Here is a 27,601-nt window from a genome sequence, read left to right as displayed (position 1 = left end):
TTGAATACTCATCACAGCATTAGAGGAAAAAAAATGGAAGGCTCTAAAATGCCAAACAAGAGTACTGATTAAATAAATTATGATATATCCATAACAGGATGCTGTACAACAATTCAAAATCATATTGTAAAAGAATATTGGTTGGCACAGGAAATGTTCATGATTTACTGCCAAGTTTTAAAAAGGAGACAAACAAAACAAAACCCCAAAAACCCTACAAGATAGTCACTATTTTGGCACTCTTTTTTCTATAAACAATGTATGCTATTATTTAAAAATATCAACATGGAAAGACAGGTGCTAACATGTTAACAGTGGTCAGTCCTCGATTGGGAGGCAGGGATGATTAGAAAAAGTTTCTGTATGTTTCCTTCATGCTTTTTTCATGTTTTTCTCCCTTAAATATTAAGAAGGTGTAAGGAGGAGGGTTTTATTTCTCCTCCTTTTTTTTTTTTTAAATAAAAATCTGCTAACTGCCCATGTGCCTAGGAAACCATTGCCACAGTTCCCAACATCTCTTATGGCCCCTGAGCTTGGAGAAACTCAGGGAACTGCTCCCAGAGCCAAGCATTCAGGTAATGGTAAAGAGAGAGGACCAGAGGATGGGAACAGGGGTTGGGCAGGTCAGAGGAAGTGCATCCCACAGGCTGGTGGGGACACACTTGGATGAGTGGCTCTGGAAGAGCTCCAGGCTACTGACCTGGGCTGCTGACAGGCTGTGTCACAGATGTGTGAAGCTTTAAATCTGTGAAATGCCCAGCCAACCAGGGGAAGTGGCTCTGCTAGTGCCCCAACCTAATGAAGGTGGCCTTGAGCACTCAGAGCCCATAGATGATCTGTAAACCCATCAGGGCTCCAGTCAGGTGGCCCCGGCCCCGGCCCCAGTAAGGCAGGGGTGAACCTGGCAGGTGGGAATCACGTGCTGCAAGCTCAGAGCCCAGGGCCGGCTTCCCTCCTTTCAGTCCTCCCCTCCATCCCCACCCAGGGGGCTGTCCATCTAGTTTTACAAACTCAAAAACAAAGCAATTATGGTGACACTTGTCAACAGAAAAAAAAGCACAACACGAGAGCTATGAGCTAAATTTTACTTGGGGAAAAATGAGGACTATAGCCTGGGAGGCAGTCTCTCAGATAGCTCTGAGGAACTGCTGGGAAGAGGTAGGGGTGGAGGTCAGTATATACGTAATCCTGGTGAAGGCAGGTATGTGCAGTCAACCACACTTTGAGCAGAGAGTTGCTGCTAGTCAGTAGGAGCAGATGTTTCCATTAATGATTTTAGTGCTTTTCTAGATATAATAAGATACAAGAATTGGGCTCATAAAATCTTTCCAAAATATCTGAAGGCCTGTTCTGTCGGGTTTTCCTAGAGCACAGAGTGCCTCATTCCTAATCTGAGCCCTGAACTCCTTTCAGGGTGTGTTGAAGGTCAGCGACACAGTGGCTAGTGAACTAATCCTTGTGGGGACAGATGGTAAATGGCAATTTTTCATCCACACACTGAAGAAATATGGAAACAGCAGTCAGACTTAGATCTGGCTCTCAACTTATGTGACCATGAGCAGGTCCATGCCTCAGTTTCCCATCTGTGACATGGGGATACTGATAATATTTACCCCAGCAGGTAACTCTGCATCTTATTAATGAAGACAAAAAAAATGGTGTAAGAAAGGATATGTGAAAATTCCTCTGCAAATTATGGAAGGCTAAGCTAATGTCTGGGCTTTCCTGATGGCTCAGTGGTAAAGAATTTGCCTACCAATGCAGGAGATGCAGGGTTCATTCCTTGGGTTGGGAAGATTCCCTGAAGAAGGAAATGACAAGCCTCTTCAGTATTCTTGCCTGGGAAATCCCATGGACAGAGGAGCCTGGTGGGCTAGTCCATGGGTTCACAAATAGTCAGACACAACTGAGCAACTAAATACAAACAAGCTAATGTCAGTCCCTGTTCATCAGGTGAATGCTTTTCAGTTCTCTAATTTTGAGTGTTATTTGTACATTATGGTACTTCACTGCCTTCCAATTTCCACAGCTTGCAATGGAAGGCCCCACAGAGAAATGATAATCAGATCCAAAGCAGAGGAGAACACATACTGGCTAATATAAAGATCAATACAATTTCTGAGGCTGAGTTTTGAATTTAGCTCTGAGTTTCAATGGAGAAGATGTAAAAGGAACCACTCAGGGGAAATGGAATGTTCTCTAAATCCACATTGCTCAAATAGCAGTCATTGACATACCCTCCTCACAGGTTTTGTTGTATCTTTATGCCACCTGTACTTTCAGTTAATGAATGCTTTAAACAAGTCTAATAAAAATTATTTTCTAAGGAAAAATGTAGCACTCCTTTAAGTGCTTGCCATATATTTTCCCTAATATGCTGTACAGAGCTCATCATGGTGTGCCCACACTGCTCGAAATCCTAGCTTTCGCTGGAGACAATGCTCCAGACCATTATGAAGAGACTGAGGCCTAGCAAAAGGACCAGACTTGCCCAAGGTCACACGTGAGGGGAGGAACAGGCTGACCTCCAGTCCAGCGCCTTTAGTTCCCTTTTACCCCTTGCCTCTCTCTGAGTCCCTCCCCACACCATCCTATTGGACCCCTCAGTCAGGGTCTGTGCCCATAAGGTCCCAATAACGTGCCCATTTCTGATTCTGAAAGAAGGTGAGTTGATGCAATTCAGGTGACTCCCCAAACCACCTGGTATTCTTTCCTGGCCTCCTTCCCTAGACCGTGAACTCCAGGAGGGGAAGAGCCAGGAATCAGGAGATTAGTGCCGGACTCTAGGAGTGGAGGCAGAGTTCTCTTGGCCTCTTGACAAGCAGGTGGTGAATGAATTGTACAGGGTGAAGAGAAACGGCCAGAGGAGGGGGAGGGTTTCTGGGGCTCAGAAGTGTGTGTCCCAGAGGAAAGCGCGCAGTAGAGGAGGCAGCCCAGGACCCCCAGCTGAGGCTGAGTCAGTGGAGCAAGGTGCTCTGCGCTCTGTTATCCTGGGCTCTTACAGTGGCTCCCTTTCCCCTTTTGTCCATCCATCTGAGAGGAGGCCTGCTTATAATATGCCCCCGGTGCTATATGAGCTAGCAGAGCCCCATGCTGGTCTCAGGAACATATCATCAAGGACTGCAAGGTGAAGTATGAAGCCCAGGTGGGTCTCATGGGGTCAGATGAGGACAAGTTGCCTTCACTCAGATGCCCCATTAGGGCCCCTGTGAGAAGTGCAGCCTCAGACTAGTGAGAACAACCTGAAGAGCTCATCCAGGGCTCAGCTCTGATACAGTTGCAGGCTGGGAAGAGAGGTACAGAAACCCCACTAAATCTGGCAGTCATGCTGCCAGCACTCAAGGTAGACATGGAAATGCCTTTTCAGCTCCCCTTAGCCTCTGCCAGGTATTGCTGCTCTGGAGGCCATGGGATGAAGGAAGAAGCCCCAGGTTAGGCACCAGCAGGCTAGAGTTCTTGCTTTGGCTCTATGTGAAATCACTTTGCCACTCAGGGCTTCAGTTTCCTCATCTGCACGATGATTTTTTTTTAAATTCTTGTCACGTTGCAAAAATTAGGAAATTTAGGTTCTGAGGTCAGACAGACTTGATTTCAAGTCAAATTCTTCCCAGAGGAGCTTCCCAGAGTTTACCAGAGGCCATAGACTAAGACAGACAATAGAGACTGGCACAAAAGAGGTAGTCTTGCTTCTTGCTCAAGCATGCACAAACAGTGGGTAGCCGAGTGAGGACTAGAATGAAGGGTCTGGACTCTAATGTAGAGACACATCTAACAGATAATCATACAAATAATTAATGAAATGATTAATCATAAATGTGATAGTTGCTGTGAATGAAAAATAGAGGATGCTACCAGAGTAGAAAACAGATTATAATATGACGAAATAGCCATGATAAAGATTTTGGACATTCTCCAAAGAGTTATAGGAAATCATTTAAGCAAAAGAGTGACCATGAAAGTCTGCTGCAGTAAAGACTGGATTGGAAAGACACAACAGGAGAGGCATGGACACCTGTTGAGAGGTTCATGCAGTAATCCAGTCAAGAGATGGTAATGGCATGGGTTAGGGTAGTGGGGACACTAGACCAATGTGATAGAAGCATAAGAACACCCATGGTGGATTCATGTCAATGTATGGCAAAACCAATACAGTATTGTAAAGTAAAATAAAGTAAAAATAAAAATTTTAAAAAAAGAACTCAATGGTGGATTTGATATGAAAAAGGGAAGGAAGAGGCAATGTTAAACATGTACCCCAAGTTACTGAAATGAGCAATAGGGTAAATGATAATGCCATCTATTGGGATTTGAACTGTGGTGCTGGAGAAGACTCTCAAGAGTCCCTTGGACAGCAAGGAGATCAAATCAGTCAATCCTAAAGAAAATCAGTCCTGAATATTCATTGGAAGGACTGATGCTGAAGCTGAAGCTCCAGTACTTTGGCCACTTGATGCTAAGAACCAACTCATTGAAAAAAACCCTGATGCTGGGAAAGATTGAAGGTAGGAGGAGAAGGGGATGACAGAGGATGAGATGGTTGGATGGCATCACTGACTCAATGGACATGAGTTTTAGTGAACTCTGGGAGATGGTGAAGGATAGGGAAGCCTGGTATGCTGTAGTCCATGGGGTTGCAAAGAGTTGGACATGACTTACCGACTGAACAACAATGGGGGTTGGGGTATGAGAACAGGGACAGATTTGGGGGAAGAAGACCTTTAGTTCAATTTTAGCTATGTTGGGTGTTCTTGTTGTGATAGTGGTTGTTTTGGTCGCTTTGATCTGGGAAGACTAAGTTTGCCTGTGAAATTGAGAAGGCAATTAGATAGTAAGCCTCTCAGTTGTGAGATGGGGGCTTCGGAGTTAACCTAGTATGATACCAGAAGCTACAATGGATAGGGAAAGGTAGCCTGCCTGACCTTAACACAGAGTAGGGAGTAGACAGAGCATAGGCTTTGAATGATACTCATTGTTTTCTAGTCCCTCTTTACCACCAGCCATGTGACCTTGGGGCATCTTTCTGAGCTTAAGACTCTTCCTTTGTAAAATGGAAATGACTTTAGCATCCTCACCAAATTATTATGAAATTTCAATATAATACAATTAATAGTTCAAAAGAAATTTACTATATGTAAAGATATTTCAGACAAGTACCTTGTATTATATCTTATAAGCTTGGTGTGAACGCTACTGCCAAAATAAATTTTTTTAGCAAAATAAGATATCCAAAACACTTAGAACTGTATAGAGACTGTGTAGCTTAAGTTTCTCCAGCAATTTTAGACATGGACAACCCTGGATTCAAGTCTAGGCTTATCACTCCTGAGTTGCGTGACTTCAGACAATTATTTACTGAGTTTCCTTTTCTGAAAAATTGGGAGACTAATGGAATCAGCTTCATGAGTTTGTTGCAAAGATTAAATGAAATAATGATGTAAAGTATGTTGCATTTACTATGCGCTCAAAACATGGCAGTGATGATGAGCTATAAGAGAGTGGCGCACACTGAGTACTCAGGCCGTTTGTTCCCCTGCATTCTCCTTGCCACTCCTCCACCCTCCATGTGTGTCAATCTGCACACATCTTAGGTGCACAGGTTTACTCAATGTCTGTTCGCAGAGCAACCAGAGCTCTCTAATTCCTCACAGCACCCCTGAATTCAGCTCTATCCACAGCAATCTATTCAACAAGGACAACAGATAATATAGGATATTGTCACGTTGTTCTCAAGTACCAGCTCCCCTCCCTCACTGGGAATGTAAGAGACAGAGGCTCTAGGCCATATGCTCACATCATCAGCTGTGTTTCCATGACAACCAGTCCAGCATAACTAGACGTTTCAGCAGAGATGAGCTGTGACACCCAGCTCCCCACAGAATGTAGCTGAGTAGCTATTATTATATTCCTTGCAGTGATCTAAGGGCTAAAGCAGGCTAGATATGGCTCTGACGGGTGGGGAAGTTTGTGTTTGCATAAGTAAGAGACTGAATTTGGGAATGCATTTGGCGATCCATTGCAGCACTAAATGCTTTGGCTGGAATAAGTTAAAAGAAATCTGAAATAAAAATTGGGTGTTAAATGCCACAGCAGAGGAAGGTACCTACTGCAATGCGAACAAAGCAAAGATACAGACCTAATTCTTCCTAAAAGGGTCATAGAAACTTCATTTCAACAAAAACTTTTGCATTTTCTCTATTAAAATAAAAAGGAAACATACTATAAATGTATCAGTTAGGATGCTTTCAACTGCAAGTAGCAGTAAGTCTAACTAACATAGTTTAAATAATTAGGATATTTGTTATCTTCGTGCTCCAGAAAATCTAGAAGTAAGCCTTTCCAAGGAGGGTTAATTCAGTGGCTCACGAATATCAGCAGGATCCAAGTGTGCTCTGTCTTTCCTTAGCATGTTTGCAAAATCCACAATATGTCCTCTCATGGTTGAGATAACCAAAGCACCTCTAGATATTGCAAGCAGTCATTTCATCTCCAAAGAAGAAGAATCTTTGCTCCTGTGCATCCATTTTTTGTAGTGAGGAAAATCTCTCCCCGGACTCCCCCTGCAGACTTCCCCTCAGGTCCCATTGGCATGACATCATCACAGATTCAAAGTCAAGAATTTGGATTTTATCCTGCGGGAAATGGTGAACCATGAAAGGATTTTCAATCAGGTGATGGAGTCATAGACTTCTGTTTTCAATAGGTCACTTAGAGAATAACAGGGAGAATGGAAAAGAAGGAGGGAAGGATTAGAAACAGAGAGACTTGCTAGCAAATTGTTACAAAATCCACGTAGGAGATGATGAGGTCTGAACCAAGTTAGTGATGATAGGAACTAGCGAGTGAGACAGGAAGGTAGATGGAGGTCACTGGAGACGTTAAATTGTCATTTCACTAAACACACATCGATTGGCTAGAATGCTACTTAGATTTCTTATTTTTGTGTCTGAGTAAAAGAACATCACAGGAGCTGACTTGAGAAAACTGATGATCAGCTCAGTCGTGTACATATGGTGTTGGGGGACCATAGTATATCCAGATAGCAGGACAATACAGAGTCTGGAAGCTGAGAAAAGAGATAGGGAGCTGGGGTCATCAGTATGTGAGGGACTGGTGAAAATCATAGGAATGGATGAACTCACCCAGAGCAAGACAGGAAGGGTGCTAAAGGACAGACTCTGTGTGAGCAGCATTTAAGGAATTCAGTAAAAAAGATGGATTCAGAAAAATCAGAGAGTAGAAAGAGAACCAGAGAGTGTGGTCTTCTAGAAGCTAATGAAAGAAGACTCCAAAAGAGTATAAAATCCTACAGAGGAACTAGGAAGAGAAGAAACTGGTTTAAACTTTCATGACTTTGATGCAAACTCTACAAGTCTGACTGTGAAGGGGAGTAGAGAGATAATGCAATAACTGCAGCAGGTGAGGGAGGGTTTATAAACATGGAATGAGGCTTGAGTATGTATATATATTTATCCTTTATAACATATGTTATACTAACATGTGTTATGTTAGGCTGAGCAAAAGAGCCTAACGCCAGGGAGACGCTATCATTCCCCTGCCTGATCCAGATACAGGACAATTGTGGAGCAGAATTCCAAAAGCTAGAGTTCTCTCCTCCCCCAGGGCCATTCTAGGGGTCCCTAGGGATGGCTGCCCCACAGGGGGCTTCCCGGTGTCCCTCAGTCTCTGCTTCTTCGATAATATTCATCCGCAGGCCTGTATTGTTCTCAGAAGACACAGGGAATCAGTCGTGGTCTCCACTTAATACCGGCCTACTAAGAATTATGCAAAATACCGGCTCTCTCTCAGATGACCTCATTAGTGCTATGGGGTGGTAATTTCATGGAAATAACTCTAAGCAGAGTCGAGCTACCCAGCAGGGTGGATTTTACTCTAGGCGTCTGTCTTCTAGATCTTCTCTGCCTCCTCTGGGGCCAGCCCAATTGTCCCCAAGCCAGACTCTCTCAGGGCTGCACCCTCAGCCTCCCCGCTTCCTGCAGACTCAGGGTGCCCTCTGTCCTGGCCTGTCATTCACTGTCCATCCCTTGTTAGCACAACTTGGACTGGGAGCAAAGAGAACCGGACATACTTGGGAGGATCAGGCGTGTATAACATGGAACAGACACAGGAAAGTTGTCAACTTTGCCCAGATTCCATCAGAGCCTAGGACACCTAACCCATATCTTCACAGTCCCAGCAGGACACATATTGAGCGTCCTATAGAACACAGACATGTTGGTGTCTCTATAGAAACCATCTGTTTCACTCTAGGAGTCTACTCCCAAAAGCCATATTACTGCTGTGTCACCCTATTCCTCACCCCCATTATTGGGTAATTGGTCCAGGGTGGACATTGGGCCCAGAGCTTTTCCCATAAGTTCATTTTTCATTTTGCATTCACCATTCTGTATGCTTTATCAGGAAGGCTTTTTCTCTGCCCTTTTCATTTAGTTGATGCCTATATATCTTCTCAAGCTCCCCCCCAAACATTATCAATTCCGTGAAAGCTTCAGTGATTCTCCACCTCTAACCTGTACTGTAGTATTCAGAGCTAATCTCTGAGGTGGAATTTTGCACTCTGTATTGCAAATTGCTCCTCTGCCTTGTTGTCCTCTTTGTAGATAGATAAATAAAAGGCAGGTAGGTAGGCAGATAGATAGCCATTCTAATGCCTTTAATTATGGGCCATTTGTATATCTTCAGAGAAATGTCTATTTAAATCCTTTGCCCCATTTAAAAAATTGGGTTACTTGTCTTTCAACCATTGAATTGTAAGTTTTCTTTGTATATTCTGAATACAAGCCTCTTATCAGATACATTATCTGCAAATATTTTCTCTCATTAGGTTGGTTGTTTTTCACTGTCTTGATGATGTCTTTTGAGATATAAAAGTTTTCAATTTTGATGAAATCCAATTTATCTACGTTCCTCTTGGTTTCTTGTGGGGCCCTAAATGGGAAACCTTAAAAAGAAGGGTTAGCTTTGCGGTCAGAAACTAAGATGGCGCCTGGTGGAAGAGATAGGGGCGTGGTCTATGTTACAGTTTTTGATTGGCTCTCTTGATTTCCATGCACGTGGATAGCACGTGATCACCATAGACTCCTGTTATAATGAAGGCACATGACGATTTGACCTTTAACGTGATTGGTGCAACTATAGACAGTCCCTCGCAAAACCCCCCTGCTTGCCTATATAAACCAAGAGTTTGTGGCAATAAAGCGGAATTGTTTAGATGGAACCCCTGTCCCCTCTGCTTGTCTCTGGCTCACGGAGGGGCTGGGTTGGCAGACAGCAGGCTCACCTCTCCTCGGGACCCCTTGGCTTTGCTGAGGGAAGTTTCACTGCCTCTCTCTTTCTGCGGAGCGCCCCCCCACACACACAGTTTCTTATTCTTTGGGTGTTTTATCTAAGAAGGGTTTACCTATCCCAAGGTCATGATGATTTATTCTTACATTTTCTTTTAGGAGTCTTACACTTTCAGCTCTTACATTCAAGTCTTTAATCCATTTGGAGTTAAAGTTTAATCAAACTAAGTGTTTAAGAGTTTAGGTTGAGGGGGTTATGTGTCCCTGGTGGCTCGGTGGTAAAGAACCTACCTGTCAATACAGGAGACACGGGTTTAATCCCTGGTCCAGGAAGATCCCACAAGTTGTGGAGCAACTAAGCCTGTGTGCCACAACTGTTGAGCCTGTGCTCTGGAGCCTGTGCTTTGCATTAAGAGAAGCTACTGCAACGAGCATCCTGCACACCACAATGAAGAGTAGTCTCTGCTTGCCATAACTAGAGAGGAGTCCACGCAGCAACGAAGACCTAGCACAGCCAAAAAAAAGGAAAAAAGAGAATAGGTTGAGACCTTGATTGTTTGGAGCACAGAAAGAGGAGTGAAATCTAGTGTGAAGATGCCTCTTCTCCTCAAAAGGGGGGCAGCTTCTCCAGCATCGATGTTTTCTTTCAAAGTGGGAGAGTTTGGCTAGGGTGACATTCTCCGTTTATTTATTTTGTCCACAGAAAATGGAATAATTTGCTGATGTGTGATTTGTATATGTTTGATTCAGTGAGTTCTTCTCTCCTTTTCCTAGAGTGAGAGCTGGCCTACAAGGACCAAGAGTTCCCCTGTGTTCCTCCCAGTTCTAAGTCTTTCCTGGCAGCACCCCATGTTTGCAGGCTGCTGCGGTCCAGCACTTCCTCCACTGAATGATGAGTCTGTACAGTTTTGGAGTTCAGTTAAAGACTTATTTGGCTCTGTCAGGCTATATGTCCCAACTTGGACTTTATCACCAAAAAGGTGATATTTTGCCTGCCATCCATCTAACTTGGAGAAGGAAATGGCAACCCACTCCAGTATGCTTGCCTGGGAAATCCCATGGATAGAGGAGCCTGGCAGGCTACAGTCCATGGGGTTGCAAAGAGTCTAAGCAACTGTCACTCACTAACTTAATCTTTGTCTGATTTCTCAATTGGTTTAAAATCCAAGCAATAAGAGGGGTACTTTGATGGGGCCACAATCAGAGACTCTAATAATCCTTTTCCCTCTTTAAGCCCCTAGTATTGGGGGATGGGCAAGAAGAAAGGCGACAGTGTCTTCATTTGGCTGGTCCTGGCTATAGTCCTCCTCTGTTGGTTATTATTGCTTCTCTGGCTGACAGTGATGGGCCACTGATGGCCTCTGGGAGGCAGATTTCTAAAAGTAGGTGCTCTCATGGGGATCATGTGGGAGTTCTTTGGGAGGTAACTGTAGGAACCTCCCCATTAGAAAGTGGTCTGACAGATCAGTCAAGAGCCCAATCAGGAAACAGACACTACATTCAAAAGAGTGACTGAAAAGACTTTACTGAAGGGATTATTGGCAAGGGAGTGGACAAGGTTAAGGGAGCCAACCAGGACTGCTGAAGCACCCAGCAGTAATTGGGGGTTGCCTGTACCACCACTAATCTGGAAGGGAAATGGGGAAGCAATCGTTAACCATGGGAGAGGGGCCACATGAAGGCTGTGGCCATAGGAAGATAAGGAAGTGATTGTAAAACTGTGGCCTAGTGTAAAGGGAATTGAGGCAGCGGAATAAATATCTTTCTTTCTTCCCATTCTCTCATCTCCTGCTAGTGTCTTCTGTTGCCCAGACCCAAATGGAAGCCTGAAGGCAAAGGGGCCTGGTGATAATGTCCATAGAAGAAAACCTTGCAGGCCAGCAAGCAGGGCAGGGAAGGGTGGAGAAGGGAGCTGGAGAGGCAGGTGGACAAAACTCAGTATGTGTGACATGGGCGATGCCACTCTTAGGGTGACAGTAGCAGTGCCGCTGTCCAAGCTGCTTATGTGCAGTGCATATTCTGATTAACCAGCAGCCATGCCATCCAACTTTGAATATCAACCCTGAGCATACTTTACAGCTTCTTAATGCTGGGGTTTCCTGTCTAGCAGATGGCCCTCTTACGTAGAGCAGCAACAAAAAAGGTTCAAGCCCCCCTCCTCCCTATGATGTTCACTTGACCTTCAAGGAACTCACTGAAACTTTCAGCTCCAAGCAGTGGATGTGCAGACTATCCCACTGCCCCACTTCCTCACTCTGACCTTCCATCCCGCTCCGATTGCGTTCTCTCTTGCTCAGTCAGACATGAGATGGTTCAGTAATCTGCCTATGCAGATGTCCACCTATAGTATAGGATTCTGGTCTCTTCTTCTTGCAGGTGACTCTAATGTCTACAAATGATTCTTTTGGCGCTTCCCCTTGATGCCCCAATGTGAGGCTTCAGGTAGAGAAGAAAGAACCCACTCACCATGAAGAAATGCTACAGTCTGCATAGGCCAACTACCCTCAAGAAATCTCCACTGTCTTTCCTACTCTGAGATTTAATGTATTTTGCAAAGGAGGGTATAGTGGTAGAGAGGTGATAGATGATGGCAAGACAAATTCTGTACCTTCTCTGTAAGCCCAGAAGTTTGAAGGTCATGGGGTATACTTCTAAATGTAGACTGTCATTTGTAGAAGGTGAGGCATTTAGGTTTTTTGCCAGCTTTGCTGTAGAGCAGTAAGAAAAGAGCCACTAATATCCTATTAAAAAAATAATTCCTGGGAATCCCCTGGTGGTCCAGTTGTTAGGACTCTGTGCTTCCACTACAAGGGGCACAGGTTGGATCTAGTCAGGAAGCCAAGATCCCACAAAGCCACATAGCACAACCAAAAAGTGGGTAAAAAATTCCTTCTTCTGGCAAAATTTGCTTTAAATACCATACATAGAGATAAAATATAGAAAGTGCAAATTCCCATAATTCCAATTTTCTAAAAAAAAACCCACCAGTGCTAGCAGCTTGATAAAATTCCTTTAAACTTTTTCTTTACAAAGCAAATAAGGTTTCTTAACTTTAAAAAACAAGATCTCGGGCTTCCCTGGTGGCTCAATGGTAAAGAATCCACCTACCAATGCAGGAGACACAGGTTTGATCTCTGATCTGGGAAAATCCCACATGTCGCCCAGCAGCTAAGCTGGTGAGCCACAGCTACTGAGCCTGTGCTCTAGAGTCTGGAGGCCTCAACTACTGAAGCCCACACCCTAGAGCCCAAGCTTCAAAACAGGAGAAGGCCACACACAGCAACTAGAAAGTAGCCCCTGCTCACTACAACTAGATAAAGGCCCACACAGCAAGGAAGACCCAGCACAGCTAAAAATAAATAAAACCTTTTCCTTTTTCAAAACAGACTCTCCTAATGTAGATACTCTTTTGTAACATTCTTTTTTCCACTCAACAGAATATCCTAGACATCCATAAGTTTTCTCACTGTCAGAGTATGCAGTTAAAAGTATGGAAAGGGAGAAAAACAGAATGTCATGTTTAATTAGGAACTGGTGGAAACTGATGAATTTCAGTATATGTAGAAATAAATATACATGTAAATGTATGTGAACATGAACACACACACATACACACGAATATACACAGGTATATTCCCCAGCTGTCCGTTCTTAAGGTTTGAAAGAAGTGATATCCTAAACACAACGAGCATACCTAGCACTCAGGTTTTGGTTTGTAAAAACCATTCTCCACCAACAGGAACCAAGGCTCCTTGGAGGAATGGTTGATTTCAGGGCTCAATGAGAGAATGTACAAGATGAGCCTCGAACCTCTTTTTGTACTGGAAAATAAGGAAATGTTGAAAAAAGATAACGGAAACAGGTAAAAAGAACATAGAAGCAAGCTTGAGGGAACCCCACCAGCAAAATCTGAATAATTAGCACGTCCAAATAAGTAAGGATAGTAATGGACAATAATCCACTGACTAAAGAAACAATGAGTGCACACTGATATAGATAACTAAATAAAAGCTTGATGAAGTACGGTATATTTGCATGGTTACAAAACATTTCCACAAAATTCTCATTAGCTACTCAAAGGGGAATTGTTGCTCAGTGGATACTTTCAGTTTTGCAAGACTAAAAAGACCTAGAGAACCACTGCACAACAACGTGCATATAGCTAATGCCACTGCGCTACACACTTAAAATTGGCGAGATGGCAAATTTTATGTTATCTGTGGTTTTCTTTAACCACAATAAAAATACTTATTAGTTACCAGAGGAAAGAGTAGTTTTTTCAGTAGCGAAGCCTGGCAGACACTACCTTAATCAAGTCATCAAAGTGAATATCATTAGTGATGGAACAAATTGAAACCCTATACCATCTGATAGGATGCAATGAGAACACAGCATCATTCCTGCCAAAGACGCAGAACCTGAAAGTCAGGCAAATCTAAAGTGAGGGACAATTTACAAAATAACTGAACCATAATCTTTAAGCATGTCCAAGTCATGAAAGACAAGGAAAGACAGATTAAAGGAGACTAACGAGACATGACAACTAAATGCAACATGTGATTCTGAACTGGCAAGCTTTTCTGCAGATGATCTCATTGGGATAGCTGGTGAAACTCGCAGGGGTGTAATGTGTCAGTGCTGAGTTCTCGATTTTGATGGTCGCATTGTGGTTAAGTAGGAGATAGTTCTTGCTTTTAGGAAATACATGCTAAATGACTCAGTGGTGCTGGATCATCATGTCATTGCCTTCCTCTCAAATAAAGGAGAGGGTTAAAGTTATTCCTCATGTATTGAAATTCATTGGTTTCCACCAACACCTACACAGATATTATACTGGGTTGGCCAAAAAGTTCATTCAGGTCTCCCCATAACGATTTTTGGAAAAACTCAAATGAACTGTTTGACCAAATCAATACTTGCAAATTTTCTGTAAGTTTGAGATTGCTTTAAAAAAATGACTCTTGTCAAGTGGCACTAGTGGTAAAGAACCAGCCTGCCAATGCAGGAGATGTAAGAGATGCGGGTTGCATCCCTGGGTCGGGAAGATCCCCTAGAGAATGGCATGGCAACCCACTCCAATATTCTTGCCTGGAGAATCCCATGGACAGAGGAGCCTGGCAGGTTGCAGTCCATAGTGTTGCAAAGAGTCAGACACGACTGAAGTGACAGCAAGCACACATGCAGGTATTCTTGAAACAATGGCATTTGCAGCAACATGGATGGCCCTAGAGATTGTCATACTGAGTGAAGCTAAGTCAAACAAAGGAGAAATATATACGATAGGCTGCTGGGGCAGAGGAGAGGGGGATGAATGAGGGGAAAGGTTAGCCAGGGAGCTTGGGATGAACATATACACTCTGCTCTATTTAAAATGGATAACCAACAAGAACCACTATATAGAACATAGAACTCTGCTCAATATTATGTGGCAGCCTGGATGAGATGGGAGTTTTGGGGAGAATGGATCCATGCATATGTATGACAGAGTCGCTTTGCTGTTCACCTGAAACTATCATGACATTATTTGCCTATGCTGCTGCTGCTGCTAAGTCGCTTCAGTCGTGTCCGACTCTGTGCGACCCCATAGATGGTAGCCCACCAGGCTCCCCCGTCCCTGGGATTCTCCAGGCAAGAACACTGGAGTGGGTTGCCATTTCCTTCTCCAATGCATGAAAGTGAAAAGTGAAAGTGAAGTTGCTCAGTCATGTCCGACTTAGCGAACCCATGGACTGCAGCCTCCCAGGCTCCTCTGTCCATGGGATTTTCCAGGCAAGAGTACTGGAGTGGGGTGCCATTCCAATATAAAACAAAAGGTTTTGTTTTGTTTTTAAGTTACTGTTCTTCTGGAGGAAGAAACAGTGTGGCACTAAAATGCCTCCCTGTCGCTTCCCCATAGGCAGAGAGCTGGCTTGCTCATCGGAGGATCTCATTCCTGCTTTCCGGAGCCTCTGATGCCCTTCCAATTTCCGAGTGTACATTCCACGGTAGGGCAGGGCAGGGAACATCAGTTTGTTTCTTGTCAGCGTCCCATCTACAAGTACCTTCTGCCTTAGTTTGCTTTCTCCCACAAGCACAGCCTGAGACAGGAACTTAGGTACATCTAAGAGATGATTCCAGGAAGTAGGAGTAAGGAAGACGAGAAAAACAAGTCAGGAGAAGAAGGAAAGGTCACTATAAGGGTGAGTTATGTGGTTGCACCTGTGGTCAGTAGGGGCTGGGAATGTGTTTACCTTGCTTCTCAGAACCGTCTGCCTGAAGTGCTAGACCCTGGAGCACTTATCATTGTTTGATACCCCTGTGGCTGATGATTGCCACTCCTAGTAGCATAAATTTCCTGCCCCGCCAAAACATACTTTCAACTGCACAGGAGCCAAACAGCTTTCACAATATCAGAGACGCTCCAGGGCAAAAAGAGAAAAGATGCAAGTCACAGTCAGGACAAGGTTGAGCTGCAGCTGAAATCAGATGTGGGCTGAGGAAGTGTGAGTGAGGCACCCCAGATACCCGCTCTAGTAGCTTTATCTTTCTCCATTTTCTTAAGACAATTTCCCCACCTGCTTTCTCTAGTGCAGACTGTGTCATCAATGGCGAAGTTTCTGTTTTTATTGATCTTGTTGCTTATGTGGGCTAATTTCTGAGTCAAGAAGGAGAGGAGAAAGATCTTGATTTTGCTATCTTGTAATCAGACATCTGCTAATTGATGCTTGTAATTTATTCAATACTTGTACTGCTGTAAGGGGGCTTCCCAGGTGGCACAGTAGTTAAGAATCCACCTACCAATGCAGGAGCTGCAAGAGACATGGGTTTGATCACTGGGTCGAGAAGATGCCCTGGAGTAGTAAATGGCAGCCCACGCCAGTATTCTTGCCTGGAAAATTTCATGGACAGAGAAGCCTGATGGGCTACAGTCCATAAGGCTGCAGAGTCAGACACGACTGAGCACGCACGCACGCACGCACACACGCACGCACTGCTATGAGGTCCCTAAGCGCTGTCCCCAGCTCCCCTCATTCTCTCATTTTTCAGGATTTCCCTGGCATTGCTGGCCTCTGAAATAGGATTTGCTCATCCTAGGAAAATGATAGGTTGGACTCCTTCCATCCAAGAAGGAACACAATATAGGCTCCATAATTTTCACAGAAGCATGTCAGCTCTGGTCCTGTTGGTCTTATACTTAAAGTCTATGACTATCCCTATAGTCACCAAATGGATGCTACAAGCCCTTACAAGAAGCAAATCTTAGACCTGAGTAAAAATTACCTTCTTACGAGAAGCACAGTTGAAATAAAAAAGCCCAGGTAAGAGAGACTGAGGAAAAAATGTGCCAGTTTCAGGAAGTCAGATTCTCTTACGCATGCTCTCCTTTGTAGCATTTCACAACATCATGATTAAACAATTAGCTGTCAAGTCAATAGTCTGAATGTTTAGCCCTGCTCCACTATAAGATAAACTCTATGTACAGAGGAGGAGCCTTGTGGGCTATAGTCCATGTGGGTGAAAAGAGTTGGACACGACTTAGCAACTAAACAGTAAAACCACAATGGAAGTAGAAATGTGTTATCATCTAAAACTCTTTCCTCAGCACCTAATAATAGTTGTATTCCAATAAATATTTGTGTAGTATGTGCTTCTGGGCTTCCCTTGTGGCTGAGTGACAAAGAGTCCACCTGGCAATGCAGGAGACGTGCGTTCAATCCCTGAGTCAGGAAGATCCCCTGGAGAGGGAATAGCAACCTATTCCAGTGTTCTTGCCTGGAAAATATCATGGACAGAGGAGCCTAGCAGGCCATAGTCCACGGGGTTGCAAAACAGTCGGACACAACTGAGTGACTAAACAACAAGTACATGCTTTCAGTTGTAAGTGACTGAAGTCCCAATTGAAATTTGCTTTATAATACATTTAGAGGTAGGGTAGGTTCCCAGGTTGGTTGATCCAGAATCTCAACAAAGTCATAATTATTCTGGTTCTTTCCAGCTCTTATTATGTCATCTTCAATAGTGACTTCATCCTTCAAGTTGCAAGATGATTGCAAGATGAGTTCTAGACATCACACAAAGTACAGAGGAAGAAAAGAGAGCATCTCTCTACGGCCCTTTCTTTGAAACAAAGAAAACTCTTCCCAGAATCCTCCAACAGACTTCTCCACTCTCATTGGCCAGAATTGGGTCATATGCATATTCCTAGACTCATCATGGGCAAGGCATATGATTGCCTTTAGACCAGTCAGTCAGATCTCTCCCTTGCAGCTGGGAGCAAGGTTCACTTACCCTGACGCACATGGTTGCGTGACAGAAAAGTGGATGGCAGAATCAAATCATGGTTTTGTTAAAAAGGAAACTGAAGGCAGCAGAGTGTCCACTATGGGTTCACGTACCACAGGGCTGTCGGCATAGCACACTGCAATTCAAATCTGCTAGCCTGGGCCAGACAGCAATTTCTGTAAGGGACATGGGCCGCCCTCGCTACCTCGCCTTCCCACATGGACTCCTCCTTGAAGACATTTCTCCTCTCTCTTTCTTGTTACCCACCTCCCCACTGAATTCTGGAATCAGTCCTGCAGGCACAGCTTGTGTTTCCCTTGAGGTTTTTGCTACACTCCCATGGAAGACACTGCTTACATTTTTGCTATCCTTTATATAAGAATCTGTGTGAATTTCTCCTTGAATTACAAGTTTGTTGTCTGTGGACAAATATCCTCTCACCACACTAGGACAATTATACAATCCATCATCATTCTTTCTTATAGTGGTGAAACTTAGAGCTATGTGTAGTGCTCAATAGCCATAGTGATGTCATCCCAGTCTCTTGGTACCATTATGTTTCTCCTTTCTCTAATACTGTTTCTAAGATCTAGCTGTTGTTTTTGTTTCTTTATTTAATAAATTGGTTCTGGGAAAGACTAGACTCTGGGATTTTGGAGCCCTTGAGAAGAGACCAACTGCATCTCAGCTTAGTTTAGTGGATTTCCCCCGGGTCAGCAATTGATAGCCTGGATTACATATCTTAATTTGATTTTCATTTGATTCCTAAAGCCCACTGACAAGACATTGGACCTCTATTCAAGTTAGATTCTTAGGATTGTTTTTTGAGGATCATAAGGCCAAAATACATTCTTATGGGCCCACAGGGCATAGCTCCTGAAGGGAATGGGTGTTGCCACCATTAATCTTCCTGGCAGGAATTCAACCCTTTGGCCAGAAGTAAGTTCTGGAGAGCCACCCCGTAGACTAGGGTAAAGGGAAAAACTGTCTTCTCTCTCTGGGGCTGAGGGCAAGTTTGGCTTGCTCTCTGAAGTGGGGACATTCCTGGAGAGGTCCTGGTGATAAGGTCCTACAGGGTGGGATCCGGCCTGGAACACAGCAGGGAGATGGACAGGAGGGGATCTTGAGGAAGAATCTGAGTTTGTGCAGTCATGGGATGTGACAGTCTTTCATTACTCTTGCCTTTCTTTATTCTGGAGTCTTCAGGCATTTCTGTTTAAATATTATAGACTGGTCTTTGCTAGGGTATAGGACATTGACAAAAAGGTCTTGTCTCACATCTGGGCCAGAGAAGCCAAAGGGGAGCAGTGCCCTTTGTGAAACCCAAACACAGGCGACAGGAGTAGCCAGCAGTGGACAGCTGGGTCCAAGGAGCAGCGACTTTGTGGATCATTATACAGGGGCAGCCATTTGGCTGCATGGAAGGAAGGCCAGAGAAAAAGAATTGGAATAATTCTCCCTCCTTTCCTTCCCTCTCTTTTCTTCCTTCTTCCCTTCTTTCTGCCTTTTCCCCTTCCTGTCCTTTCCTTTCTTCTCTCCTCTCCTTCTCTTCCACCTCCCTCCCTCCATCTTTCCCTCCTTCTTTTAAATAGGCAATGTGCTCAGTTCAGTTCAGTCACTCAGTCGTGTCCAACTCTTTGAGACCCCATGGACTGCAACAGCACACCAGGCTTCCCTGTCCATGACCAACTCCCAGGGTTTACTCAAACTCATGTCCACTGAGTCAGTGATGCCATCCAGCCATCTCATCCTCTGTCATCCCCTTCTCCTCCCACCTTTAATCTTTCCCAGTATCAGGGTCTTTTCAAATGAGTCAGCTCTTTGCATCAGGTGGCCAAAATATTGGAGTTTCAGCTTCAGAATCAGTCCTTCCAATGAATATTCAGGACTGATTTCCTTTAGGATAGACTAGTTGGATCTCCTTGCAGTCCAAGTGACTCTCAAGAGTCTTCTCCAACACCACAGTTCAAAAGCATCAATTCTTCAGTGCTCAGCTTTCTTTATAGTCCAACTCTCACATCCATACATGAGTACTGGAAAAACCATAGCTTTGACTAGATGGACCTTTGTTGGTAAAGTAATGTCTCTGCAATGTACTCACACGGTCCTAAATAAAAAACTATCAATGAAAAAGTATAAAAAGTAGATACCTCAGGGCTTCCCTGGTGCTCAGTGGTAAAGAGTCGGCCTGCCAGTGCAGGAGACAAGGTTCAATCCCTGGTCCAGGAAGATCCCACATGTCGCCAAGCAATTAAGTTCGTGCACCGCAACTACTGGCTTGTGCTCTGAAGCCCAGAGCACTGGGCGAAACTACTGAGCCCACGTTCTGCAACTACTGAAGTCCATGCGCCCTAGAGCCTGTGCTTTGCAACGGGAGAAGTCACTGCAATGAGAAGCCCCCACACTGCAACGAAGAATAGCCCCCACAACTAGAGAAGAGCCTGCACAGCAATGAAGACCCAGCACAGCCCAATAAAAAAGTAAATACGAAGCATATACCCCAGACAGCCAGTCAACCAATTCCCTCCCCACCCTCATTATTAGTGTCTTTTGAATTCTTCCAGGGATATCCTACGAATACAAAAAAGCAAACATAAATATGCATACAGTTGACTCTCGAACAATGCAGGGGTTAATCTACATATAATATATAGTTAGGACTTCACATCCACAGTTCCTCTAAGTCCTCTGATTCAACCAACCACAGACCATGTAAAATTTTTTACCATTAAAAAAAATATTCCTGTGTAAGTGGATCTGTTTAGTTCCAGCCCGTGTTGTTCAAGGGTTGTTCTTTAGTCTATAAAAATGGTAGCGTACTCTACTTACTGTTCTGCACTGTAAAAGTTCATTTAACAATATGCCTTAAGAGATTCGTGCATAGCAGTATAGAAATAGCTCCCTCATTTAAAAAATAGTTAGATGGTACTTCACTGTATAAGACCATTAATATTTTATTTAATCTTTTCCTTTCACCATCAAAGCATATTTCATTTCTCATGTGGGTAAATATATGTATCAGAGAAATTCCTAGAAGTGGACATGCTGATTCAAAGGATATGAACATTTGCAATTTTGATGTATGTTGCCAAATCAAGGAGGGGCCTATTCTTGAACATATATGAAATAGCACCCTGCAACATTCTCAGAGATGACTGGGAGAATTCATAAAGAAACTTTTTTTCTGGGACTCAGTGGCTCAGGCCCAGTTCATTCTCCCCTTCTTTCATAGCAGTAGAAGGTATAAGCCAAGCAAATGGCCACCTATCTTCTAGCTAGTTTGCAACTAGATGTGGCTTTGTGACTAAGTCATCACCAGTGGAGTATGAGTGGAGTGAAGGAGGCCACTTTGCCTCCCTTGTTTCAAAGCAGTCACTTGCTCTGGACTTCTACTCTATCTCCTCTTCACAGATGGAAACACCACACTTGTGATGGTGTGGGAGGCTGCTGCTTAGCACTGGGCACGATGTGTTCTGCAGAACTCCAGAGAGTGCCCTTCATGTTGCAGACATTCTAGGTTTGCAGAGTTGTTACGAGTTTTCTGGAAGACAGCAGTCATGTGCTGGATTGGAGGTGAAAATGGCAGGTGCTGGAATTTGGGGCTGGAAGCTGGAGCAGTCTTAGTTTAGCTATAAGACCTTTCATATTTTCCAGCTTTCTGGGCATGAGCCCCTGCTGCTGCTTACTCTTTCAAAGCCTAAAAGGAGAGATTCCAGTGGAAACTTTCTACTCTTACTGGCTTTCTCTCCAGAAGGCATTTGCTTCAGATTCAATGATTCAGAACTGGAAAGGCCCTTAGAGACTTCCTTACTCAATCTTTCGTTTTGCAAATGAGGAAACTGAGGTCCCGAGAGATTAAGCAGTTTGCTGAAGGACACAGAGAGTTAACGGCAGGGCCAAGATTAGACCTAGGTCTTTATTAAAGGTACACCTGCCTTCTGTAGGCTCCAGCCCCTATTCTGAGCTTGTTTCCTCTGTCATTTCCACCTCCCATATCATCTTCCAACATACACACACACACGCACACACACACACACGCACACACTAAGTCATCACCAGTGGGAGCGCCCGCTGCTCCCACTATCTCTCTAAACCAGGTAAGAAGGAAAGATGTAAAACTCATAAAGCCCATGGGATTGAGGTCAGTTTTGAGGACCGTCTTGAGCAGTGCAGAGTGGCATTTAAATTGGGATCAAAGACTCCAAAGGTAAAGGGAAGGTCTGCTGGCTTATTTTAGGCATTTAGAGCAGCTGGGGAAGGCGTGCTGGGAATGAAGTTTTCAGGCCCTCTACCCCCACCCGCATATGGCCCAGGGCAGCCCACTCTGCCTGCCTAGGGGACTCCCAGGAGCCTGTGCAGCCACCGCCCATGGCCGTCCCTTGCCAAGTCTGGGAGGCAGCAGATTTAATTCCTTAACTCAGCTGTGAGTCAGAGATGGCCTAAGCTTCAGAGTCCAAGCCAATGCTGTTAGGGGTGAAATTGAAAACTGCTCCCCTCAGGCTCCTATCACATCATCCCTGAATTACTAAGGCCCAAAGCAGAAAACCAGAAATTCTCCAGCAGCTTCCACAGCAGGCTTCCTCCCAGGGGACAGCAGTGTTTCTCTGTGGCTCTGAGCCCCACACAGGGCAAATGTCCTTCCTTCCCTTGCTGAAGCCCTTCTAAATTGGAGAACAGATAGGGGAGGTCTCAGTTGGGAGGATGGAAGGAGAGACAGGAATGGATTTGCCCCAACCAAGCAACTGGGACTTCTGGCTGTAAGGAGAGTCAATTCAGGTTACAGAATTCAGCTACCCAGGGCCCAAAGCCTCATGAGAGAACCACAGTATCAAGATTCGAGCCCCTAGAGGAGGTCCCAGCTAGTGCGGGCTTGTGGGATGGTCTTCAACACACCACTAACTCAACTGTTAAACCCACAGCCCCTCCTCTTATTCTCCCTGCAGCCAATAATAGCGTTGCTTTCTACCACATGACCCTACCCTACTTTGGCCACAACTGACTGGGAAGCAGACTGTCAAAATCAAGTCTAACAAATCCACAGGCTGGCCAATGACCTGCAGAATGGGATGGCACAAAAAGAGGAGTTGCGATAACTCTATTTCCCCACTTAGGAAGTTAAACAGAGAAACACTTAGAGAATGAGATTATTCAGCAGCAAGAGCAGATGTTCAGGGGTTCTGATTTAGAGAAAACCGGGGGCAACTAGGATAAGCAGGCAAAAATAGTAAGAAAATGGAAATTAGGAAGAATCAGAAGCTATGAATGGCAAGTCTTGAAAAAATGGAGCAGGCGTGAATGTGCAGACTCCCTGAGTCACAGTCACAGACTAGTGCCGTGAAGGGCCATGGCAGTCCTGTCTGTCATTAAGGTGCCCTAGGCTCTTTAGATCCAGAGCAACCTTCCAGAATTTACAGCCCAGCGACACAACAATAGGAGTCCTCTTCTCAGAGTCAATAGGAAGTGTGTCTCCTTTTTCATCTCTCTCTCTCTCTCTCACATCACACTGTGTGTATGTGTGTGCTCAGTTGTGTTAGACACATTACTTGACATAAATTGTTTCTTCACTTCCAACAACCAAAAAAATGAAGCACAGCCTAATCTTGGGTTTTTCATAAATGGAATGAGTCAACAGAATGACAGACAATGTTGAAAGAGCAAAGTAAGATCACCCACCATGCTCCCCCACTTAATAAATTAACTACTACTAAAAGTAGTTTTCAGGTATTAGATACATACTTTGGTGTATCGTTGGACACATTTGGACACAATTGCAATTATGGTGAACATAGATTTAGACTTTTATTGGCTTAATGGGATTTTAGAGGTATTTAGAAGCATGAGGAAGAAATGGGGCCTCCTCTGCTGGTTCAGTGGTAAAGAACCCACCTGCCAATGTAGAAGATGTGGGTTCGATTCCTAGGTTGGGAAGGAAATGGCAACCCACTTCACTATTCTTGTGTGGGAAATCCCATGGACAGAGGATCGTGGAGGGCTATAGTCCATGTGATCACAAAAGAGTCAGACACTACCTAGCAACTAAACAATAGTGACAATGGGGGAAAAAATGAGGATTCAGGGAAGAACTCTACATTTCTGGCCTGTACCATTATATAGAACTACTTTGTTCTATATATAGAACTACTTTGTTCTATATGATGTGATGTGAGAGTTGGACCATAAAGAAGGCTGAGCACCAAAGAATTGATGCTTTCAAAGTGTGGTGTTGGAGAAGACTCTTGAGAGTCCCTTGGACAGCAAGGAGACCAAATCAGTCAACCCTAAAAGAAATCAACCCTGAATATTAATTGGAAGGACTGATGCTGAAGCTCCAATACTTTGGGTATGTGATGTGAAGAACTGACTCATTTGAAAAGACCCTGATGCTGGGAAAGATTGAAGGCAGGAGGAGAAGGGGACGACAGAGGATGAGACAGTTGGATGGCATCACTGACTCTATATGAGTTTGAGCAAACTCGGGGAGATAGTGAAGGACAGGGAAGCCTGGCGTGCTGCAGTCCATAGGGTCACTAAGAGTCAGACACAACTGAGTGACTGAACAACAATGACAACAAAATGTTGTTCTAGCGATATGTGTCTATTTAAATTTAAATCTAAATTAATTAAATGAGATAAAATTTAAGTTCCTCAGTTACTAGCCACATTTCAAGTATTCAATATCTATATGTGGTTACTGGCTAGCACATTAGCACAGATGGAGAACATTCCCATCATTGCAGAAAGCTCCACAGGACATTGGTAAGAGATGTCCATTCTCCTCTATCACAGGGGTAGGTAACTCTTTCTATCAAGGGCTAGATAGTTAATATTTTAGGCTTTGAAAGCCATACGGTTTCTGTCGTAGCTACTCAACTCTGCCACTGTAGCACGAAAGCAGCCAGACAAAATGTTAGCAAATGACCATGGCTGTGTTCCAATAAAACCTTATTTACAAAGAAAAGGCAGTGGGCCACACTTGGCCTGCCCACTACCTGCAGTAGACTTGCTCTACCATATCACCCTACTTGTGTCTAAGAATTACTTCTTTATTTTTGAATTGTCTTTCTCTCCATGAGGGCAGAGACTGCATCTATTTTGCTCATCCCAGTGAATTCAATACTAAGAATGCATGCTTAATTAATATTTGATGACTGACTGAATGAATAGTGGTGTTGCCCCTACTGGACTAGGGAATGCCAGAAAAGGAACAATATTTTAGAGAAGATAAAGAGGTCCCTTATGGACATGCTAGTTGTACTATAGTTTTTTTTGTTGTTATTCTCTCTGTAGTCTCTTTCACCTTTAGCCTTCTTTAAGTCTCATTAGTCTCGAAGTCAGTGATATTTTTCAGGAGCTGGACAGAGTTACTGCTTTTTGGACTCACTCCCTGAAGGCTGTAATCAGAGTTCCAGCCATGGGCCAAAGGAGCAGAAAGAGGAGTTGGGCCTGGCTTGGCCCTACGGCACACTTGTCAGTGTTGGCTCCAAAAACCTAGATCCTTTCCCATTCTGTTTGGACTGAGTGAATTAGGAAGACCAAATCTGTGACAAAAGGAATTACTCAAAACAGAATTTTCCTAAATTTCAGTCATTCATGCGTGCACATCCTTCAGTTTTTCTGTTACTGCATTTGCATACCACCTGATAACAGGTTTACTGAATATTTCCAACCCTTTCAAAATCTTTTTTTTTGCCTCTTTCAAAATCTTTAACACGATTTTGTATAACTGAATCACTTTGCTGTGTATCTGAAACTAATACAACATTGTTAATCAACTATACCCCAACAGAAAATTTAAAAATTTTAAACAATAAATAATAAAATTTTAAAAATTTGTAACTTATTTTGATTGGGTCATTCCTTGCTCAAAAAAACTCTAGGGACTATCCATCTCAGAGTTAATTCTAGAGCTCTTACCGCAGTCTGTAAGGACCATGCAATCCAGTTCCTGGGATCCTTTCTGACCTCATTCCTGCTGCTCATTCAGTCCTCTCCAACCACAGTGAGCCCTGTATATCCTTCAAATGTTCCAAACCAGCTGGTACCCTCAGAGCCTTGTTCAACCTGACCAGAAGGCCTCACTCGTCACAGTCATCTCCCAGAAAGGCCTTTGGCTGACCATGTTACATAAAATATCAGCCTTCTTTGCTCTTTTAAACACATTTTAGAATCAGCTAGAAAAATTTCACACACACACAAATAAACAAACAAAACCCTGTCCATATATGATTTGGGAGAACTGACACCTTTATAATATTGAGTCTTCTTTCTATCCATGCTGTATCTTTTAATTTGTCTAGCTTTTCCTTTTTTCATTAAAGTTTTACAATTTTCTTGATAAAGGCCAAGAACATAGCTTTTGTTGGAGATTTGTTTCTAGATGCATAAAATGATGTTGTTTTTGTAAAGGGTATCTTTTTTAAAAACTACATTACATTATAAAATGTTTATTCCTGGTATGTCATTTTAGTATCTGTCGTATCAGTTGTTACAACCCCATTTTATGTTTGACATTATCTATTTGTTCATTCTCTCTTTTTTTTTTTTTCCCTGATGAGTCTTACTGGTAGTAGAGAGGTGTTAAAAACCTACTAGCACCCAAGATACATTCTTTTTGATGTAATCAAAGTGTTGAAAAATTGTGAAAAGGGAAATAATTAAATCTTATTTAATGCTGGTATTTATGTGGAAACATTATTTTATCTCCCACCAAGGCTATCTGGCTTCCATACTGGGAAACCTTGATTTATTACATTTCATATCCACGGGCTTACCTGGTGGTACAGTGGATAGGAATCCATCTGCCAACGCAGAGGTCACAAGTTCGATCCCTGGTCCAGGAAGATTCCAGAAGCTGTGGACCAACTAAGCCCGAGGGCCACAACTACTGAGCCTGAGCTCTACAGCCTGTGCTCGGCAACAGGGGAAGCCACTACAATGGGAAATCCGCACACTGCAACAAAGACCCTGTGGGACCAAACAAATAAATAAATTATATATACAGAAATTTCACAACCACAGTGAAGTGCCTTTTTAGTTATCAGTTGCTTGTGCTCACCTCTGGACCTGTCTTTGGTTCTGGAGGTGATAGATGGATGCTGAGCTAGGAGAAATGTATGTGGAGGGTGCCCAAGAGAAGTGGGGATAAGCTGAGGGGCCTCCTTCCCCACCCCCTCCTGCTGCCCACATTGCTTCTAAGAACAGTTGCCCACATGGAGGTATCCCCTAGGGAATGTTTCCAGGGGTGGAGGGGGCAGCCAGTGAGGGCCTCTCCAACTCCTGGGAGGCAGGAAGTGGGGGCTTCTTAGAACTGTCAAAGTTTCCTGGAAGCCTATGAGAGCTGAGGCCATCTGCCTTTCTGCAGCTTGCTTTTGGGTGGTGTTTGGAACCTGGAGGAGGGCTGCCCCTCTGGGGACACAAGCTCACTAGTTGTAAACCCTGAGGCCGGGAGGGTGTTCATGCTGGTCTGGAGAAGGAGGCTTTCAAGCTGCAGCTCTTCCTCTCTCACTGCTGGTCATCACAAGCCCACACACCTGCCCTCTTTGCAGCCTGCGCTTGTCAAATCAAACTATGCCTTCTGAGAAATACGATCGTTTTGAAGGCTCTTTCTTTGAGAAACCCTTGAACTGAGGAAGGCAGGAAGCCACAGGCTTCTGGGTGGGCAGAGCCTACCTGGGTTACCCACCCCCCACCTCAGAGGGGAGTGCAGCTGTTCTGAGTCATCAAAGAAGCCTAACAAATAACACCTTCTTGCATGTTAACACCATCAAAGAGGTCGGCGAAGGCCAGTTTATAGCTGGCATGAGGGCGCTGTAAAGCACACAGACTTTGAGGCTGCAAGGCCCAGTCTCCAGCTGCAGCTCCTTCACCTCCTGGCCGTATCTCACAGGTGACCTCTCTCAGCTGTGAAAGCCAAACGACACCATGGTCAGATGTGTGATCCTATTTTTAAAAATTCTGTGTATGTGAACATAATGTAACTCAAAATGGCTTGTGTTTGTATATGCTGTATTAATTATGGTACCGTTAGTGGCTGCCAC

The 27,601-nt window shown here is 43.9% G+C and overlaps 1 long non-coding RNA gene across 1 annotated transcript; it reads right to left on the bottom strand.

Moving 5' to 3' along the window:
- Positions 1 to 8,657: 8,657 nt before the first annotated feature.
- Positions 8,658 to 27,140, bottom strand: LOC138420819 (uncharacterized). Its single transcript, XR_011249321.1, has 3 exons — positions 26,620 to 27,140; positions 26,336 to 26,528; positions 8,658 to 9,807 (listed from the first exon to the last, which is right to left on the bottom strand). It is a non-coding gene; the product is annotated as an uncharacterized lncRNA (long non-coding RNA).
- Between the last annotated feature and the right edge of the window lie 461 nt (positions 27,141 to 27,601).

Source organism: Ovis canadensis, chromosome 15 (assembly GCF_042477335.2).
Source record: "Ovis canadensis isolate MfBH-ARS-UI-01 breed Bighorn chromosome 15, ARS-UI_OviCan_v2, whole genome shotgun sequence".
NCBI lineage: Eukaryota > Metazoa > Chordata > Mammalia > Artiodactyla > Bovidae > Ovis > Ovis canadensis.
This window is presented reverse-complemented; position numbering and strand designations above follow the sequence as displayed.